This window comes from Dipodomys ordii, unplaced genomic scaffold, assembly GCF_000151885.1.
Source record: "Dipodomys ordii isolate 6190 unplaced genomic scaffold, Dord_2.0 Scaffold272, whole genome shotgun sequence".
Classification (NCBI taxonomy): domain Eukaryota; kingdom Metazoa; phylum Chordata; class Mammalia; order Rodentia; family Heteromyidae; genus Dipodomys; species Dipodomys ordii.
This window is the reverse complement of record NW_012267488.1, coordinates 30,712-51,082: the sequence shown is the minus strand read 5'-3', so window position 1 is coordinate 51,082 and position 20,371 is coordinate 30,712. Positions and strand designations below refer to the sequence as shown.

General features: G+C 44.1%; 2 pseudogenes; one reads left to right on the top strand and one right to left on the bottom strand.

Annotated features, from left to right (window-relative positions):
• LOC106001198 overlaps positions 1-16,567 on the bottom strand; it is a 52,896-nt pseudogene extending 36,329 nt beyond the window's left edge.
• A 2,701-nt stretch (positions 16,568-19,268) lies between these two features.
• Positions 19,269-20,149, top strand: LOC106001197 (annotated as a pseudogene).
• Positions 20,150-20,371: the final 222 nt, after the last annotated feature.

The window sequence follows — 20,371 nt, the reverse complement described above, 5'->3', positions numbered from 1 at the left end:
AGGTAGACTGCATGCCTTTATTTATTATTACTTATTATATAATTCTAAGGATACCCCAGCTTCCGGTTATTATTATTTCCCCAGAGCCAGTTTTTTCATTTGTCGGTCGTGGGGCCTGAACTCTGGGCCTGGGCGCTGTCCCTCAGCAATTCAGCTCAAGGCTAGCACTCTACCACTTGAGCCACAGTGCCACTTCTGGCTTTTTTCTTTTTGCTTATGTAGTGCTGAGGAATCGAACTCAAGGCCTCATGCATGCAAGGCAAGTGCTGTACCACTGAGCCACCTTCTCAGCCCCATCGGTGGATCCTTTTGAAGATTTGTTCTCCCAGCTGATACAGGACTAAAAGCTGGTCATTTGGCAGTCTCCATCATCCATCCAGCTTCTGTGACATTGGGACTGCTTTTGCCCATTCTTCCTCTTCCTGGGAATATGAGGGTATGGAGGGCAACTCTCGTGGCCCTGGGTGGACTGGTCGAGCAATTAGGGCAGTCACATTTTTCTCTTCTGCAGCCTGTTTCCCTGCTTTGTCTGCCAGCCGGTTGCCCCTTGCTACCTGGGTGTCTCCCTTCTGATGGCCAGGGCAGTGGATGATTGCCAATTAGGTAGGTGCCCATATAGCCCAGAGGAGTCCTAGGATTTCTTCCTTGTTCTTTATAGTCTTTCTCTCTGCAATCAATAGGCCTCTCTCTTGGTAGATGGCTCCATGAACATGTGCCGTACCAAAGGCATATCAGCTGTCTGTAGAGATGTTAGCCTTTTTCCCGTTAGCCAGGTTCAGAGCTTTTATCAAAGCCACCAGTTCTGCTCTCTGCCCCAAAGTAACCCTTGGCATTGCCGCAACCTATACCACTTGCTCTTCCATGATAACTGCAGTCCCCGCATACCTGAGTTCACCTTGCACAAAGCTGCTGCCATCTGTATACAGCTCCGTGTCTAGCTCTTTAAGGGGTTGGTCCCGTAAATCCACTCTGGTTCTGTGGAGGAGGACAAGGATTTCCTCACATGAGTGTAGAGGACGATCTAGATCGGGATTAGGCATCAGGGTGGCTGGATTTAAAGCAGTGGGTACACAAAAGGAAATTCAAGCAGGATTTAATAGTAGAGCGTTATAATGTGTCATTCATCCATTGCTCATCCACCTGTCTGGGGGCTGTTTCAGAACCCCTTCCAAGGCATGCAGGGCTGCTATAGTGAGTGGCTGGCCCAGAGACAGCTTGTCCGCGTCCTTAACTAGTTGGGCTACTGCTGCTATAATATGTAGGCATGGGGGCCAGCCCGCAGGCACCATATCTAGACTTTTTGACAGGTATGCCACTGGCCTTCTCCAAGGTCCCAGCTGCTGAGTCAACACCCCTTTGGCTACTCCTTTTTCATCCATAAACAGGGTGAATGGCTTTATTACATCAGGCAGTGCTACAGCTGGAGCTTGTAGAAGGCTCCACGTTAAAGTCTCGAATGCCTCCTGCTGTTCGTTTGTCCAAATAAAGTCCTTGTTTTTCTTAGTGGTCTCATATAGTGGCCTGGTTATTTCAGCAAACCCTGGAATCCATAGTCTACAGAATCCTGCTGTCCCTAAAAACTCCCGAACTTGCTTTGGGCTCTTTGGTATGGGAATTTTTAGAGCAGTCTCTTTTCGAGCCTCTGTGAGACTCCTTTGTCCATCCTTTAGAATATACCCAAGGTATTGCACTTCCTGTTTACATATTTTGGCTTTTTTAGCTGAAGCTCTATAGCCTAAGTCTCCCAGTGTTCAGAACAAGTTGGCTGTTCCCTTTCTACATTCTTGTTCTATGTTTATGGCTATTAAGAGATCATCAACATACTGTAATAGGCTCACCTCTGGATTCGCCTCCTGGTACTCATGCAGATCTTCATGGAGTGCCTCATCAAACAGGGTGGGAGAGTTTTTGAACCCCTGAGGCAGCCTAGTCCAGGTCAGCTGGCTGCTGATCTCCTGTTCTGGATCATACCATTCAAAGGTTAACAGCTTTCTGCCTTTTGGAGCCAATGGGAGGCTGAAGAAAGCATCCTTCAGGTCAAGCACAGTATATCAACTTTTATCTGGTGGGAGGGCGCTCAGGAGTGTATAGGGATTAGGCACAGTTGGGTGAATGTCCAATACCTGCTTGTTTACATCTCTTAAATCCTGCACTGGCAATAATCATGGCTATTTGGCTTTCTAACAGGAAGGAAAGGAGTATTCCATGCCGACTGGGTCTGTATTAATACTCCCTCTTTCAGCAACTTTCTGATATGGGGCTCTATCCGTTTTCTAGCTTCTGAACTCATAGGATATTGTTTGACTTTTTAGCTCCACATAAATTGGGGGACGATGTTTAGTAAAACCCATGCCCCCTATTTCAGCCCAGGCATTTGGAAACTCCTGTAACCACTCGTAACTGTCCTTCATTGGGACCTTTTCTTGCTGATACTTCCTGTATTCTTCCTCTAGAGCACAGGTGAATAAGACGTTAATTGGGCTTCCATCTCCTGCCATGACTTGCACTCCATTATTGGTGAATTGAATTTGTGCCTTCATTTTTGTAAGCAAATCTCTACCTAACAAGGAGTACCGGCAATCAGGCACCACCAGGAAAGAATGAGTAATGAATTTTCTTCCCAAATTTCCATTTCGCTTTTTTTTCTCTTCTTTTCTTTTCTAATTGTGAAAATACTGTACAGAGGGGTTACAATTATATGGTTAAGATAATGAGTACATTTCTTATTAAACATTGTAGCCTACTCCTTTGTTTCCCCTTCCCATCCCTTCCCATCCTCCCCCACCCCACCCAACCAATTCTTCTTCCTCCCCCACCAAACATGTAAAGTTCGTTTTTGACATAATGAATTGTACATCTCATTGTTGTGATGGGTCCAACTGTATCCCTATTTTAACGATTTGTTTTTTCCCTTCCCCTCCACAAATTATAGCGGCATCAAATTCAGTGAAAGCAGGGGTTATGCAGTGAGGAGGGACATACAAAGAAACAAAGAAATAATCTTATAAATGTGTTAGAAACAATTGCATGAAAGAAAAAAAAAACATTTGAATACATATCTTAGGGTTCAATTCCCTAACATCAAATTATCTGGTCTTTTCTGCTTGACTCAGACATACACTAGTTATTGCAAATAAGGGAAACCATGGTCACCTATGTTTCTTTGGGTCTGGCTTACTTTACTTAATATAATTTTTTCAAAGTCTTTCCATGTCCTAACAAATGGGGCAATGTCATTCTTTCTGATGGAGGAATAGAATTCAATTGTGCATATATACCACATTTTCTTGATCCATTCATCTACTGAGGGGCATCTGGGTTGGTTCCATATCTTAGCTATGGTAAATAAGGCTGCAATAAACATAGTTGTGCTAGTAGTTTTAGTACGGTCTTGTTTGTGAACATTTGGGTAAATGGCCAAAAGTTGGATTGCTGGGTCATAGGGGATCCCTATGTGGAGTCTTTTGAGGAACCTCCATACTGCTTTCCAAAGAGGTTGAACAAGTTTACACTCCCACCAACATTGCTGTAAGGTTCCCTTCGGTCCATATCCACTCCAGCATCAGTTGTTATTAGCGTTCTTGATTCTAGCCATTCTAACTGGGGTGAGGTGGTATCTCAATGTTGTTTTGATTTGCATCTCTTTTATGGCTAGGGAGCTTGAACATTTCTTCATGTGTCTATTGGCCATCCTTCTTTCCTCTTCAGAGAAGTTTCTCTTTCAGTCTTTAGCCCACTTATTTATTGGGCAGTTGTTTCTTTGAAGATTTGTTGTTGGGGGATTTAATTTTTTGAATTCCAGGTATATTTTAGATATGAGACCCTTGTCCGTTGTATGGCTAGTGAAGATCTCCTCCCAAACCATGGGCTTTCTATTGGTCTTGCTAGCTATGTCCTTTGCCATGCAGAAGTTCTGCAATTTCATGCAATCCCATTTGTCCAAACTTTCTTTGACCTGTTGTGTTTCTGGGTCTCTATTAAGAAAATTTCGGCCTGTTACAAGGAGACCTAGGGTTTCTCCTATTCCATCCTGTAATGTGTTCGGAGTGTCTGCTTTGACTCCGAGGTCTTTGATCCATTTGAAGTTGATTCTGGTGCAGGGTGATGTATAAGGATCTAGCTTTAGTTTTCTACAAGAAGTTAACCAATTTTTCCAGCACCATTTACTGAAGAGGCTGTCTTTCTTCCATTCTATTTTTGGCTCCTTTATTGAAGATTAGATGGCTATAGGTCTGTGGGTTCATTTCTGGGTTTTCGGTTCTATTCCATTGGTCCTGAGGTCTGTTCTTGTGCCAGTACCAATCTGTTTTGATTACTATGACTTTGTAGTAGAGCTTGAAATCTGGTATTGATATTCCTCTAGCACTGTTCTTTCTGATGAGGATCATTTCAGCTATTTGGGGTGTTTTATTGTTTCATATGAATTTTTGGATTGCCTCTTCTATTTCCTTGAAGAATGAGGATGGAATATTGATAGGTATTGTATTGAATTTGTGGATAGCCTTGGAAGTATTGCCATTTTCACGAGGTTGATCTTTCCAATCCAAGAGCATGCCACTTTCTAAGTTCTGTTTTGATTTCCTTTTTCAAGTTTTTAAAGTTTTCATCATAGAGGTCCTTCACATCTTTGGTTAACTTAATTCCTAGGTATTTTATTTTTTGTCGGGCTAGTATGAATGGAGTTGCTTTCCTAATTTCAGCCACACTTTTCTCATTGTTGGCATACAGAAAAGCCATTGATTTTTGAGGGTTAATTTTATACCCTGCTACTTTGCCAAAGTTTTGAATCAGCTTGAGTAATTTGGGAGTAGAGTCTGTTTGATTATTTAAATACAAGATCATGTCATCTGAAAAGAGGGAGAGTTTTATTCTTCTTTCCCTATTTGATTCCCTTTATTTTTCAATCTTGTCTTATTGCTGTAGCTAAGCATTCTAATACTAAATTGAAGAGAAGTGGAGAGAGTGGACATCCTTGTCTCTTTCCTGGGTTAAGAGGAAATGGCTTTAGTTTTTCACCATTAATTATAATGCTGGCTGGAGGTTTGTCATACACAGGCTTTATTGTATTGAGGAATGTTCCATGGATTCCTAATTTTTCCAGAACCTTCATCATAAAGGGGTGTTGGATCTTGTCAAATGCTTTTTCTGCATCTATTGAGATAACCATGTGGCTCTTATCCTTGCTCCTGTTGATGTGATGAATTATATTAATTGATTTGTGTATATTGAATCAGCTTTGCTTCCCTGAAATGAACCCTGTTTGATCGTGGTGTATGATGTTTTGGCTGAATTGTTAATGTCGATTGGCCAAAATTTTGATGAGAAGTTTTGCAGGGATGTTCATCAAAGAAAAGGGTTTATAGTTCTCTTTCTTTGATGAGTCCCTGCCTTGTTTTTGGATGAGGGTTATGATGGCTTCATAGAATGAGTTCGGTAGTGAACTTTCTCTTTCAATTTCATTGAAGAGTTGGAGGAGTATTGGTGCGAACTCTGCTTTGAAGGCCTTGTAGAATTCTGCTGTAAAACCATCTGGTCCTGGGCTTTTCTTAGATGGGAGGTCTCTTATTGCTGTTTGTATTTCAATGCTTGAAATGGGCCTGTTAAGATGGTTTAACTCATCTTTGTTTAGTTTCAGCATGTCGATATTTGCTAGGAAAAGGTCCATTTCTGCCAAGTTTGCAAACTTACTAGCATAAAGGTTTGAGGAGTATTCCCTTATAATGTTCTGAATCTTGGTTTCTTCTGTGGTGATGTGTCCATTCTCATCTCTGAGTTTTCTGGGGGTGTTCTCTTCTTTTTCTGCTAAGTTTTTCTAAGGGTCTGTCAAATTTGTTAATTTTTTCGAAGAACCAATTCTTTGTTTTGTTGATTCTTTCTATTATTTTTAGATTCTAATTCATTTAATTCTGATTTAATTTTAATTATTTCTTTCTGTCTACTGGATTAGGGTTTATCTTGCTACTCTTTTTCAAGGAGGCTCAGATGTCTCATTAATTTGTTGGTTTCAGATCTCTCCAATTTGTTGATGTAGGAACACAGCGCTATAAACATGCCCCTGAGTACTGCGTTTGCTGTGTCCCAGAGGAGCTGGTAATTTGTGTGTTCATTTTTGTTGAATATCATGAACATTTGAATTTCCTTTCTAATTTCTTCCATGACCCACTAGTGATTCAGCAGTGTGTTGTTCAGCTTCCATGTGTTCCAGGATTTTCTTTGGTGGCTTTTGGTGTTGTGTTCTAATTTTATTCCCTTGTGGTCTGAGAGAATGCAAGGTATAACTTCAATGTTTCTGAATTTGGACAAGTTTGCTTTGTGGCCTAAAATGTGGTCTATTTTGGGAAATGTTCCATGTGCTTCTGAGAAAAACATGTATTCTGATGCTGCTGGGTGAAATATTCGGTAGATGTCTGTTAAATCTAGTTGATCCATGCAGTTGTTTAGGTCTGCGGTTTCTCTGCTGTGTTTTTGCCGAGTTGATCTATCTAGTGGGGAAAGTGGTGTGTTAAAGTCCCCAACAATTAATGTCTTTGGAATTATATGGGATTTGAGGGAAAGTAGTGTTTCTTGGATAATTTTGGATGCTACATTGTTTGGCGAATAGAGATTTAGGATTGTAATGTTCTCCTGAAGGAAATATTCCTTAATTAGTATGTAGCAACCTTCTTTATCTCTTCTCAGTAATTTTAATTAATGGTTTATTTTAGCTGATATTAGGATTGCAAGTCCTGCCTGTTTATGGGAGCTGTTTAATTGGTAGATTTTGTACCAGCCTTTCACATTGAAAATGTGTTTGTTCTTATGGGCAAATGTGACTCCTGAAGGCAGCAGATAGAAGGACCTTGCTTTTTAATAAAACTAGACAGTCTATGTTGCTTAATTGGAGAGTTAAGTCCGTTAATGTTGAGAGATCGGACTGAGAGGTATTTGGGAGTTCCTGCCATTTTATCCACCTTCCTGGGGGCTGTCGCAACTGGGTTCTTCCTATGGTTCTTGGATTCTCAGTTTGGGTGTGGTTTCTTGGCCTTTATTGTAGTCTTGTTGGTTTTCTATGTGTAGGATATCTTTAAGAATCTTTCGTAAGGCTGGTTTGGTGGAGGTATATTGTTTCAATTTTTTTTGCTATAGAAGGTTTTTATTTGATCTTCAGTTATGAAGGAGAGTTTAGCTGCATACAGTATTCTTGGTTGACAGTTCTGTGTCTTTAGGACATGGCATACATCATTCTAGGCTCTTCTTGCTTTGATTGTCTCTGGGAGAAGATCTTCACTAGCCATACAACAGACAAGGGTCTCATACCTAAAATATACCTGGAATTCAAAAAATTAAATCCCCCAACAAATCTTCAAAGAAACAACTGCCCAATAAATAAGTGGGCTAAAGACTGAAAGAGAAACTTCTCTGAAGAGGAAAGAAGGATGGCCAATAGACACATGAAGAAATGTTCAAGCTCCCTAGCCATAAAAGAGATGCAAATCAAAACAACATTGAGATACCATCTCACCCCTGTTAGAATGGCTAGAATCAAGAACTCTATTAACAACAGATGCTGAAGTGGATGTGGACAGAAGGGAACGTTACTTCATTGTTGATGGGAGTGTAAACTTGTTCAACCACTTTGGACAGCAGTATGGAGGTTCCTCAAAAGACTCCACATAGAACTCCCTTATGACCCAGCAATTCTACTTTTGGGCATTTACCCAAACGATCACAAACAAGGCCACACTGAAGCTACCAACATTATTTACCATAGCTAAGATATGGAACCAACCCAGATGCCCCTCAGTAGATGAATGGATCAAGAAAATGTGGTATATCTACACAATGGAATTGTATGCCTCCATCAGAAAGAATGACATTGCCCCATTTGTTAGGAAATGGAAAGGCTTGGACAAAATTATATTAAGTGAAGTAAGCCAGGCCCAAAGAAACAGGTCCCATGGTTTCCCTTATTTACAATAACTAGTGCATGTCTGAGTCAAGCAGAAAATGTCAGACAAGTTGATGCTAGGGAAATGAACCCTAAAGATGTATTCAAAAGTTTTTTTTTCTTTCAGGTGATTGTTTCTAACACATTTATTAAATTATGTCTTTAATGCTTTGTATGTCCTTCCCCCATGGTTTAACCTCTGCTTTCACGGTATTTGAGGTGGGTATAATTTGTGCAGCAGAAGAGCAAAAATAAATCGTTTAAATAGGGATACAGGTGGATCCATTGCAACAATGAGATGTACAAGTCGTTATATGGAAAAATGAACTTTACAAATTTGGTGGGGGGGCGAGGATTGGGTGAGGGGTGGGGGGAGGATGGGAAGGAGAAGCAAAGGAGGAGGCTACAATGCTTGATAAGAAATGTACTCATTATCTTGCCCATGTAATTGTAACCCATCTGGAGAGTATTTTCACAATAAAAATAAAATAAAGCCGGGTGCTGGTGGCTCACGCCTGTAATCCTAGCTACTCAGGAGGCTGAGATCTGAGGATCGTGGTTCAAAGCCAGCCCGGGCAGGAAAGACCATGAGACTCCTATCTCCAATAAACCACCAGCAAACCGGAAGTGGCACTGTGGCTCAAGTGGTAGAGTGCTCGCCTTGAGCTGAAGAGCTGAGGGACAGCACCCAGGCCCAGAGTTCAAGCCCCACGACCGCCAAAAAATATATATAAAAAATAAAAATTAAAAAAAGAAAAAGACAGCATCCTTCTGTCCCAGGCAACTCTGGTCTGCATCCAACAGGGCTTATACCTCCTTACACTGTTCACATTAATCAGTCCCATTTTTTTCCTTGCAATTCTGGGAGAGCTGACCAGAGTTAGCGAGCTCAGCATGCAAATGACAAGATAGAGCACTCAGTTCTGAGGGCTCTCTTCCTTCCACAAAGGAGAGATAAGCCTCCAAGAAGAAATTGACAGCACAGTTTTTTGCCAAGCATCTCTGCTCTGCATCCTAGCAAGACTAAAAGTGCCTCATACTGTCTACAGTAACAGGTCCCTTTTTTATCCTTGCAATGCTGGGAGAGGTGACAAATGTTTGGGAGCTCAGGATGCAAACGACAAGATAGAGCACTCAGAACTTGGGGGTATTAAAACAGAATTGTTTTATGGCACTCAATTCTGAATGCTCTACACCTTCCCCAAAGGAAAGACAAGCCACCAAAGAGAAATAGATAACATCTTTTGTTCTCCAGTAGTTCCTGTGTGCATCCTGGCAGGGCTCATAGCTCCTCTCGTTTTTACCAGCCACAGGTCTAAACTTTTTCCTTGCAATTTTGGGAGAGTTGAGGAGGGTTTGGGAGCTCAGGATGCAAACAAGATAGATAACTCAGAACTTGGGGACCTTAAAATAATTCTGAGTGCTCTACACCTTCCCCAGAGGAGAGACAAGCCTCCAAAGAGAAATAGAAAGAATCCTTCTACCTCAGGCAACTCCAGTCTGCATTCTAGTAGGGCTTAAAGCTCCTTACACTGTCCACAGTAACCATAACAGTTTTTTTCCTTGCAATTCTGGGATAGCTGATCAGTGTTAGGAGGCTCAGGATGCAAACGACAAGATAGAGCACTCAGAACTTGGGGGCCTTTAAACAATATTGTTTTAAGGCCCCCAAGTGCTGACTGCTCTACACTTTCCCCAGAGGAGAGACCAACCTCCAAAGTGAAATTGATACCAACTTTTTGTCCCCAGCAGCTCCTATGTGCATTGAAGTTGTACAGAACCCCCCTAAAATTCTCCACTGTAATATGTCCCATTATTTTCCTTGCAATTCAGGGAGAGGTGACGAATGTTTGGACCCCAGGATGTAAACGACAAGATAGAACACTCAGAACTTGTGGGCCTGGAAACAAGTTCTGAGTGGTCTACACCTTCCCCAAAGGAGACATAAGCAGCCAAAGAGAAATAGACAACATATTTCTCACCCCAGCATGACCTGTGTGCATCCTAGCAGTGCAGAAAGCCCCTTACACTGTCCAACTTATCAGGTCCCACTTTTTTTCTTGCAATTCTGGGAGACCTGACCAGTGTTAGGTAGCTGAGAGTGCTAACGACGAGATTTTGTAAGGCCCCCAATTTCTGAGTGCTCTACTCTTTCCCCAAAGGAGAGACAAGCCTCCAAAAAGAAATTGACAGCATCATTCTTTCCCAAACAGCTCAGGTCTGCATCCTAGCAGGATTGAAAGAGCCTCATATCCTCTACAGTAACAGATCCAAAGTTTTAACTTGCAATTCTGGAAGAGCAGACGAATGTTTGGGAGCTCAGGATGTAAACGACAAGGTAGAGCACTCAGAACTTGGATGTCTTAATTCAAAATTGTTTAAAGGCCCCCAAGTTCTGAGTCCTCTACTCCTTCCCCAAAGGAGAGACAAGCCTCCAATACATACTGACACCATCTTTCTGTCCCCAGCAGCTCCTGTGTGCATTGTTGTAATACAGAAAGCCCCTCACACTATCCACAGTAACAAGTCCAAATATTTTATGGGAAGAGATGATGAAGTTTTGGGAGCTCAGGAAGCAAATGACAAATAGAGCACTCAGAACTTGGGGGCCTTAAAATAAAATACTTTTAAGGCCTCCAAGTTCAGAGTGCTCTACCTCTTCTCCAAAGGAGACACAAACCACCCAAGAGAAATAGATAGCATCTTTCTATCCCCAGCAGCTCCAGTTTTCATCCTAGGAGGCCCAAATCCCAATCACTCTGTCTACAGTAACAGGTTCAAATTTTTCCCTGCAATTGTAGGAGAGCTGACATGTGTTTGGGAGCTCAGGATGCAATTCACAAGATAGAGCACTTAGAACTTTGGTGTCTTAAAACAAAAATTTTTAAGGCCCCCAAGTTCTCAGTGCTTTACACCTTGCCCAAAGGAGACACAGGACACCAATTAAAAATACACAGCCTCATTCTGTCCCCAGTTGCACCTGTTTGCATCTTAGCAGGGATCAAAGCACACCTCACTGTCCACACCCACATATCGAAATTTATTCCTCCCAATTTTGGGAGAGTTGAAGGATATTTGGGAACTCAGGATGCAAATGACAAGATTGAGCACTCAGAACCTGGGGGCCTTAAAACAAGTTCTGAATGCTGTACACATTCCCCAAAAGAGAAGAAACCAAAGAGAAATAGACAGCATCTATCTGTCCTCAGCAGCCCCTGTGTGCCCTGTAGCTGGGTCAAACACCCTCTCGCTGTCTACAGCCACAGGATGAATTTTTTCCTTGCAATTGTGGGAGACCTGAGGAATGTTTGGGAGCTCAGGATGCAAAGGACAAGATAGAGTACTTAGAACTTGGGGGCCTTAAAACAATTCTGCTTTAGGGCCCCCAAGTCCCGAGTGCTCTACTCCTTCCCCAAAGGAGAGACTAGCCACTAAAGGGAAGTAGACAACATGTGTGCTCCTGTGTGCATTGTAGCAAGGTTCAAAGCCCCTCTTGTTGTCTATAGGCATATGCCAATATTTTTTCCTCACAATTTTTTTAGACCTGACTAATGTCTGGGAGCTCAGGATGCAAACTACAAGATAGAGCATTCAGAACTGGGGGCCTTAAAACAATTCTTATTTAAGGCCCCAACTCCTGAGTGCTCTATACCTTCCCCAAAGAAGAGACAAGCCTCCAAAGCAAAATTGATACCATCTTTCTCTGCCCAGCAGCTTCTATGTGCATCGTATTAGTATGAAAAGCCCCTAACCCTTTAATATGTCCAATTATTTTTCTCACAATTTAGGGAGAGCTTAAGAATGTTTGGACCTGTGCTGGGAAGGTGGTTTCAGTGGTAGAGCACTTGCCTTGCATGCTCGAGGCCCTGGGTTCGATTCCTCAGCACCACATAAGCAAAAAGAAAAAAGCCAGAAGAAGTGCTGTGGTTCAAGTGGTAGAGCGCTAGCCTTGAGCTGAAGAGCTGAGGGACAGTGCCCAGGCCCAGATTTCAGGCCTCATGACTAGACCCATCCCTCCCAAAAGAGAATGTTTGTACCTCGGTTTGTAAGCAATAAGTTAGAGCACTTAGAATTTTGGGGCCTTCAAACAAGTTCTAGGTGCTCTACACCTTCCCCAAAGGAGACACAAACAACCAAAGAGAAACATACAGCATCTTTCTGAACCCCGCAGCTCCTGTGTGCATTCTCGTAGTACAGAAAGCCCCTAACACTCTCCACTGTAATACATCCAATATTTTCCTTGCAATTCAGGGAGAGCTGACGAATGTTTGGACCTCAAGATGTAAATGAAAAGTTAGAGCACTCAGAACGTGGGGGCCTTAAAACAAGTTATGAGTGCTCTACACGTTCCCCAAAGGAGAGACAAGCCATCAAAGAGAAATAGACAGTATCCTTTTATCCCAGCAGCTCCCATCTGCATCCTAGCAGGGATGAAAGACTCTCACACTGTCCACAACAACAGGTCCCAATTTTCTCCTTGCAATTCTGCAAGAGATGCGCAATTTGGGGGAGCTCAGGATGCAAAGGACAAGATAGAGCACTCAGAACTTCGGCGCCATAAAACAGAATTGTTTTATGGAGCCCAAGTTCTGATTGCTCTACACCTTCCCCAAAGAACAGGCAAGCCACCAAAGAGAAATAGACAGCATTTTTTGTCTCCCTCAGCTCCTGTGTGCATCCTAGCAGGGCTCAAAGTCCCTTTGGCAGTCCACAGTCATACGTTGAAATTCTTCCTTCTCAATTTTGGGAGAGCTGATGAGTGTTTGGGACCTCAGGATGCAAACGACAAGAGAAACCATTCAGAACTGAGTGCTCTATTTCTTCTCCAAGGGACAGTCAAGCCAACAAAGAGAAATAGACAGCATCTTTCTGTCCCCACTAGCTTCTGTGTGCATCCAAGCAAGGCTGAAAGCCTTCCTACCTGTGCACAGCCACAGGATGAAATATTTTTCCTCCCAATTCTGGGACAGCTTAAGAGTGTTTGGTAGCTCTGGATGCAAACGACAAGATAGAGAACAAACAACTTGGGAGCCTACAAAGATTGTTTTACTGCTCCAAATTTCTGAGCGCTCTACTCCTTCCCTAAAAGACAGACAAGCCACAAAAGAGAAATAGACAGCATCTTTCCATCCCAGATATCTCCTGTGTGCATCATAGCATCGACGAAAGCCCTTCTCACTGTCCACAGCCACAGGTCCAATTTTATTTCTGCACAATTCTGGGAGAGCTGACCAGTGTTTGAGATCTCTGGATGTAAAAAATAAGATAGAGCACTAGTTACTTGAGAGCCTTAAAAATTTTGTTTGAAGGCCCCCAAGTTCTGAGTGCTCCTTCCCCTTAGGACAAAGAAGCCACCAAGAAGAAATAGACAGCATCTTTCTGTTACAATCAGCTCCTGTGTGCTTCTTAGCCCCCACGAATGGTGCTTTCGCACAGGTGAAAGCATGGTAGTGATGAGGATGAAGGCCTAAGTTTGGCCTCAGTGTGCCAAAGTACACATTAGGCTGTAGACCCAGATTCTACATGCATAATCCTGAAAATGGTACATTTTCTCCTCAAAGGGTTTACAGGCAGAGGCAGGCAATAAGGCAACACATGGTAGGTATACAGGAGCCTAGCCGTTCACAAGTTGGACCTGATACGTCTGACAGGGAAAGAAAAGGTTAGGTATTGCTTTCTTCTTCCCTCTAAAGATCCGTATGAGAATGTTGACAGGATTCCAGTCTACAGGAACTGATTGGCTTCTGAGGTATAAAATGGAGGCTTAGTGTTGAGGTGCTATCCTAGACTGTGGAGAGCTCTGAACATAATACCACCAGAATTCACCAAAGCAATCTGAAATATATTGGAATGCCTGATAAAATATCTGCAAAGTGTATATAATAAAAACATAAACATGTGTCACACATCCCCTCACCCCCTAACCACCACATCCTATGCAGAACATAACTGAAGGCTCAGTAAATACTCAGTGCTGAGGATAAAGGCTTGGGATGGGCCTCGTGTTGCCAAGATTTTGTTGACAGATACCAAGTTACCCAGCAGGAATGCATAGGGTGCTCTTCCTCACACATGTTCATTCCCCTCTCCAGGCTCTGGGATGAACATGACTGAAAGCACAGATACAAACTTGGTACAGCCAGACACTGGTGGTTCACACCTGTAATACTAGAATTTCATGAGGTTGAGACCTGAGGATCACAGTTCAAAGCCAGCCTAGGCAGGAAAGTCTGTGAGACTCTTATCTCCAATTAATCACCAGAAAACCGGAAGTGGTACTGTGGATCAAGAGGTACTTGAACTGAAGGGCTCAGGGACAGTGCCCAGACCCAGAGTTCAAGCCCCATGACTAACCAAAAAACAACCACAAAATAACTTGGTACAGAATTATAGATGAAGCTGGAGATGTAAGTTGGATATGAGTCCATGAATACAAGTTCGGGGGAGGGAGTGTCAGTCAAGCCACTTCTATATTGGGCCATACACCCACATGCACCACTCACAATTCCAAGTGTATGGACTCTACAGGTTATCATCTGATACTCTGCACATTTTGCCCTCTAAGTCAGAGGAAATCAACACACAACAAAGGGCAGGCATGTTGGAACTGCTCCACAGGTGTGGGATCCTGTATAGCTGACAGGCAAAGGACAAAACACAAAGTCACACTGAAGCTCCATTCTAGAAAACTGACATAATGCCAATTTAAAGGAACTGATTGGATTAAAAGACTTACATAAAGGGGTGAGGCTCAGTGTTGAGGTGCTTGCCTAGGTTGTAGGAAACCCTGAAACACAATAGACTTTCACATGTCCAAAAAAATAATTTAAACACAAACATAACTGCTGGGCACAAGTGGCTCACACCTGTAATCTTAGCTAATCAGGAGGCCAAGATCAGAGGATCATGGTTCAAAGCCAGCCCAAGCAGGAAGGTTGGTGACATTCTTATCTCCAATGAACCACCCGAATACTAGAAGTCTCACTGTAGAGTGCTAGTACTGAGTGAAAGAGCTTTGAGACAGCACCCAAGCCCTGAGTTCAAGCCCCAGGACTGACAAATTAATTACCAACTTTTTCCACACATCCCCCAGCCCCCAACCCTACAGGCACTGAAAAGCACATGACCAAAGTGGAGCGGAAAGTGCAGTGAAGACTCAGAGGCCAGGGTAGGGGCCTAGGGTCACTAAAGTTGTTCTGCCAGGCACCAAATTACCATGCAGGAAAGGGTAGGCTGCCCTCATCATATGCCTTCACCCTCTTCTCCAGGCCCCAGGACTGACATGACAGTACAGCTAAAAACTTGATGCAGACACGGAGAAAGACCAGTGGTCTGGGAAAGGTATGAGTTCATGAGAGCAAGTTCTGATGTGGTCCATCCCAAATGGGTCCATACACCATGAAACTATATTCACGATTCCAGGCTCTCCACATTTTATCCTGACACTGTGTGTTTTCTTCTCCAAATACCCATAGTATGAAGAAAACAACATGCTTCAAAGTCTGGATTAACAGGGCTAGAGCAAAGAGTTGAAATGCTTGCCTATCTTATGGGTGGCCATGGGACACAAGACCACTAGCATTCACCAAAAAGAAATAGAATACTTTTGTATGCCTAATAAAATGCGTATCAAATCTGTATGATGAAAACAAAACTCTTTTTGTGCTGGTCCTGTCTCAAGGACATTTCAATCTGGCCTGGGTTCAAACTGCAGTCCTCAGATCCTCACCCCCTGAGTAGCTAGGAAATCAGGCAGGAACCACTGGGACCTGGCAAACACATTTTCCATAGACCCCTCACACCCTGATCCTCTATGTTCTCCAAAGCAAGATTTGTTGAGGTCCACCCAGCCCATCCTACACCCAGATCCGACAACTCACCATTCCAAGCTTCTGAACTCTTCCCATTTTCTCATTACAGCACCTGAAGTCAAGGGAAAACTCTGTAGAATAAAGAATCAGCATCCTGCATCCTCTCCGCTGCTGAGTGGGATCAGGAGTATGGCTGAGAAGAAAAGAAAAAGCCATATAGACCACGCTGTCTGCTCCCACCTTCTGCTACCCACCCCACCCCCAGCTCCTAATGAGACAGCTCTCAGGCCAGGCCTGAGGCAGTAGTGGTTTACTTGTAATAACACTGTGAGAGATTCCTCCAGGCACAAAGAAAGATAACAAAGGAGTTTTATTAGTGGATCTGCAACTGCCCTGTCCTGAGCTCTGTTGGAACTAGGAGCAGCTGCAACCTACAAGGAGCAGACTTTCATTTTTTTCTTTTCCCCTCTTTCTCACAGGTGTCAGCTCTCTGCAGGCCCCTCAGCTCCCCACCACCCTCTTCAGCTGTTTGCCAGCCTCTCTGCTTCTCAATTGCCAAGCTGGTCTCAGAAGCCCCTTCCCCAGCCCCTCAGCTGATCCCCTCAGGCCTCAGAAGCCCTGCTGCCACCTGGTCCTCAGCTGAGTCCTGCCAGCCTCTGAGCTGGCTCCCCAAGAAGACATACCTCTCTTGAAGTTCTGTCTTCTGGCTCTAAGTCTCCCTGCAGGCCCTCTCCCTGCCATTTTTCTTCTCTCTACACCCAGAACTCGGCCCTGCTATGCAGTGGCCCAACCCCCTCTTGGACAGCCCCACATCTTACCAGGTGACCATCCCCCTATCCACCTGAGGTACATTTTTCCAGGGGCCTGCCCCCTATCCAGTTGCCAGCCACTCTATCCACAGCCACAGCCCCACCTCCTATCCGGCAGCCCGCCCTTCTAACCTGTGGTATGTCCCCTATCTGGCAGCTCTGCTGGCCTATTTGGTGACCTGCCCCCCTGTGCGGTTGAACAACCCCCTATCTGGCAGCCCCTCCCCCATCTAGCCCCCCCATCCCGTGGCCTGTCCCAAAGCTACCCACTGCTTCACCCTTCTGACCTGCCCTGCCCACAGGGTGGTGAGGTGGGGCATGGCAGTGACATCAGCCTAGTGGGCTCTGTGGTTCTCACCGACTGTGACCTACATTGGGCATGGCTCAGTGTAACGATGCCTACCCAGCGTGAGGGATGCACCACTCCATCATGTCCTCACTCCAGACAGAATTCCTTCTGGATAAGACCTAGAGGCCAGACAATGAAAGTCCCACAGTTCCCCACACCAGGCCTCCCTGAGGACACGGCAGAGGACACTGAACACTGAACAGTCTGCAAGCAGATGCAGATCCTGAGTCAGCCAGGACCAGGAACCTGAGACCCAGCCCTAGACTCGAATCCCGAGTCTGACTGGACTGGGAACCAGCCCTGACATGAAGCAAGCCTGGATAGTGAGCACAGTCCAACACAAAGCAGAGTCCGAGCAGGCCCAGAGAAGGCATGGGCCTCAAAGAGGACTCAGACTCAAAGGAGCCTCAGGAACGGGTCTGGACCTGGAGGAGTTGCAGACTTGGAGCAGGCTCAACTGGAAGCAGGCCCAAACCTGTCTGTGGATGCTGGTCCGTGGAGGGCAAACCCAGGGAAGGCCAGTCAGGGAAGGCCAGTCCGGGGAGGCCGGTCCCAGGGGAGGCAATTCAGGAGAGCCGGTCCCAAGGAGGCTGGTCTCGGGAGGCTGGTTGGGGAGGCCAGGCAGGGACTGGAACTGGAGCTAAGCTGAAACTCAGGACCATCACCGACAGAGGCCCATCACAGAATGGAGGTGAAGCAGTTGGGGCAGTTGGCCTTGCCAGGCTCTGCCTTGGGAGGGAGGATGGAGATGGGCCAGAAGTGGCCTGGGAGGAGTTGGAGCTGGGCCAGAAGTGGCCAGGGAGGTGTGTCTGGGGCTGCAGCCCTTTAAGGGGGGCAGATCAGTGGCAATGTAGACCTTGGGGGTTATAGGGCTCTGCAGGACACAGGTCCATCCCAGATTGCACGCACCACCAGACACAATGCAGCAGACCAGACCCCAGGAAAATGGACTACTGGTGCCCCCGCCCTGCTCCCACCCCGTTCCTGCCCTCCCTTCTCCCACCTCTCCTCACCCCTCCTCTGCTCCTGCCTCTGCCCCTCTCTGAAGTACTCTTCTCCTCCTCCTAGTCTGTAGCTGCAACTACTTCCTTCTGCCCAGGACACAGGAAAACTTGAAGCCCTGAGGAAGTGTCCCAATAGCTCAGTACCCTGAGACAGAATGGCCTCTGTGTGATCCTACTCCAAACTTCAATGTCCTGAACCCCAGAGCAGTCTCATCCCAGCTCTCACTGAATTCTCACAGTGTCAGCTCAAGCCAGCAGTCAGGGCCAACAGCGATTTGCTGGGTGCCAGGAAGAAGATGGGACCTTAGAGGAGCCATGAGGTCAACAGGGAGGTAGAGGCTGCTGCCAGAGGCAGGAACATTGTAATGGGTTGTGTTCCCAAAGTTCATATATGGATGCTCTCATCACCTGGTACCTATGAATGTGGAAATGAGCTCTTGGCAGGAGATCAACTCCATTTCCTGTTGTTACTGTGCCCATAAAAGGGGATAATTGGGTCCCAGAAATGCACCCAGGGATGACCCTCTATAGATACTTCACTCTGCTCTCACAGGTTCAGAAGCTGAGAGAAGACCTAGAACACACCGTGCCTTGTAACTCCTGAGGGAATGTGGCCCAGAAGACACTGATTCCATACTGCTGGACTGCAGAGCTGTGAACAGAGATCTCTACACCACAAACTCTGCAGTAGTGTATCAGAGACACACTAGGGAAATAACACACAATTGTTCTGCTCTTTTCCCAGATAGATAGATAGAAAGATAGAAAGATAGATAGATAGATAGATAGATAGATAGATAGATAGATAATTTTTTTTTGTCTGTCGTGGGGCCTGAACTCTGGGCCTGGCCACTGTCCCTCAGCTCTGCATCTAAAGGCTAGCGCTCTACCATGTGAGCCACAGCATCACTTCCAGCTTTTGCTGCTTATGTGGTGCTGAGGAATCGAACCCAGGGCCTCATGCATGCAAGGCAAGCACTCTACCACTAAGCTACCTTCCCTGCCCTCAAACTCACTCTTAACATAAAACCATCATATCTAAACCATTAATAGTGTAAAAAATAAACATAAAAAGCGTTGGATCACAAGGATCATACATACTTTCCTCTATCAGCTCCAGTATTTAATATATAATGAGTATCACGACAAAACCACCAATTTAGATACTCTGTATGTAAAGATTGTTATATACTCTGAAGATCAAGCCTCTATTACCATTTTGCTAAAAAAGAAATTTGTGTTTTCAGACCTTGATGAAAAAAATAAAGCAGACCTAATTCATCTCTAGAAGTCTCCCTCAGCATATAAAATGTTTTTATTTAGAATAGTAAAAATGGAAAAAGAAAATAAATCACCATGAAAATATAGATGCAGAAAAATTCACCCGACTTTTCTGACCACTTTAACCAACATGAACTGTGGAAAACACATGGACACCTCTTTCCCACTGGTACTCAAAGTCTCTGGTTAGGCAATTCTTAGGAAGATGAGGAACAAGATGAAAAAATAAAGAATGGTATCAATTGCAAAATAATGGAATAGGATCCAAGCAAATTGCTTCTTTGAACTGCTGAAAATAATCAGATACATTTTTTTGTTTTAAGAAGGCAAGGACAATTACATAGTAGTAGAGCCATCGGTTTTATTGCTAGAAGATCTTTTCCCCAACCCATCCTCAACCCCCATTTGAACCATGTCTTTAGGCTTACACAATTTTTGAACCTCTAGTTTCTTGTCCTTGAAGTTGCCATCACAATGTTTGCCTGTTTATTCAGGTTAATGAGAATCAAATGAAGCAAAGTACAAAAAGAGCACATATTAAGGAATCTTAATATTATTTAAGGTGACAATGAGTATACGTCTCTTCATCAGGAATTCTACAGTAGACACTTAGACACTATTAGTGAGTTGTTGGCTCTAGAGGTAGATATTCATACAATAACTATGGATGGCTGGACGGCCCTGCACAGTGCTTGTAAGTGGAATAACACCAGAGTGGCTTCTTTCTTACTTCATCATGATGTAGATATCAATGCCCAAACAAAAGGCCTCTTGACCCCCTTGCATCTTGATGCTGGAATAAAGTTAGCAGAGATACTCTGGATCTCCTTCTGATGAACCATTATATCAAACCAGGTCTGAAGAACAACTTGGAAGAAACTGCATTTAATATTGCCAGAAGGACAATCATATATCACTATCTCTTTGAAGTTGTGGAAAGCTGTACAAATTCTTCTCTGAAGTCTTAATGGTTCAGTTAATTTTCTTAAATTTCAAAAATGCTAGTCCATCCTTTGTGTCAGATACAAAATATTTTCACAATACAAAGTAAACATCAGGGTCTTACTGTAAAGTTCATGGGTTCTCATGGTATTCTTCCAAGTGAATTGGCTGTCTTTGATGTCAAAATGTTTTCAAGAGTTGTTTGGAAACATCTTCAATGATTTCTGTAGAGTTTGTGATTTTTTTAT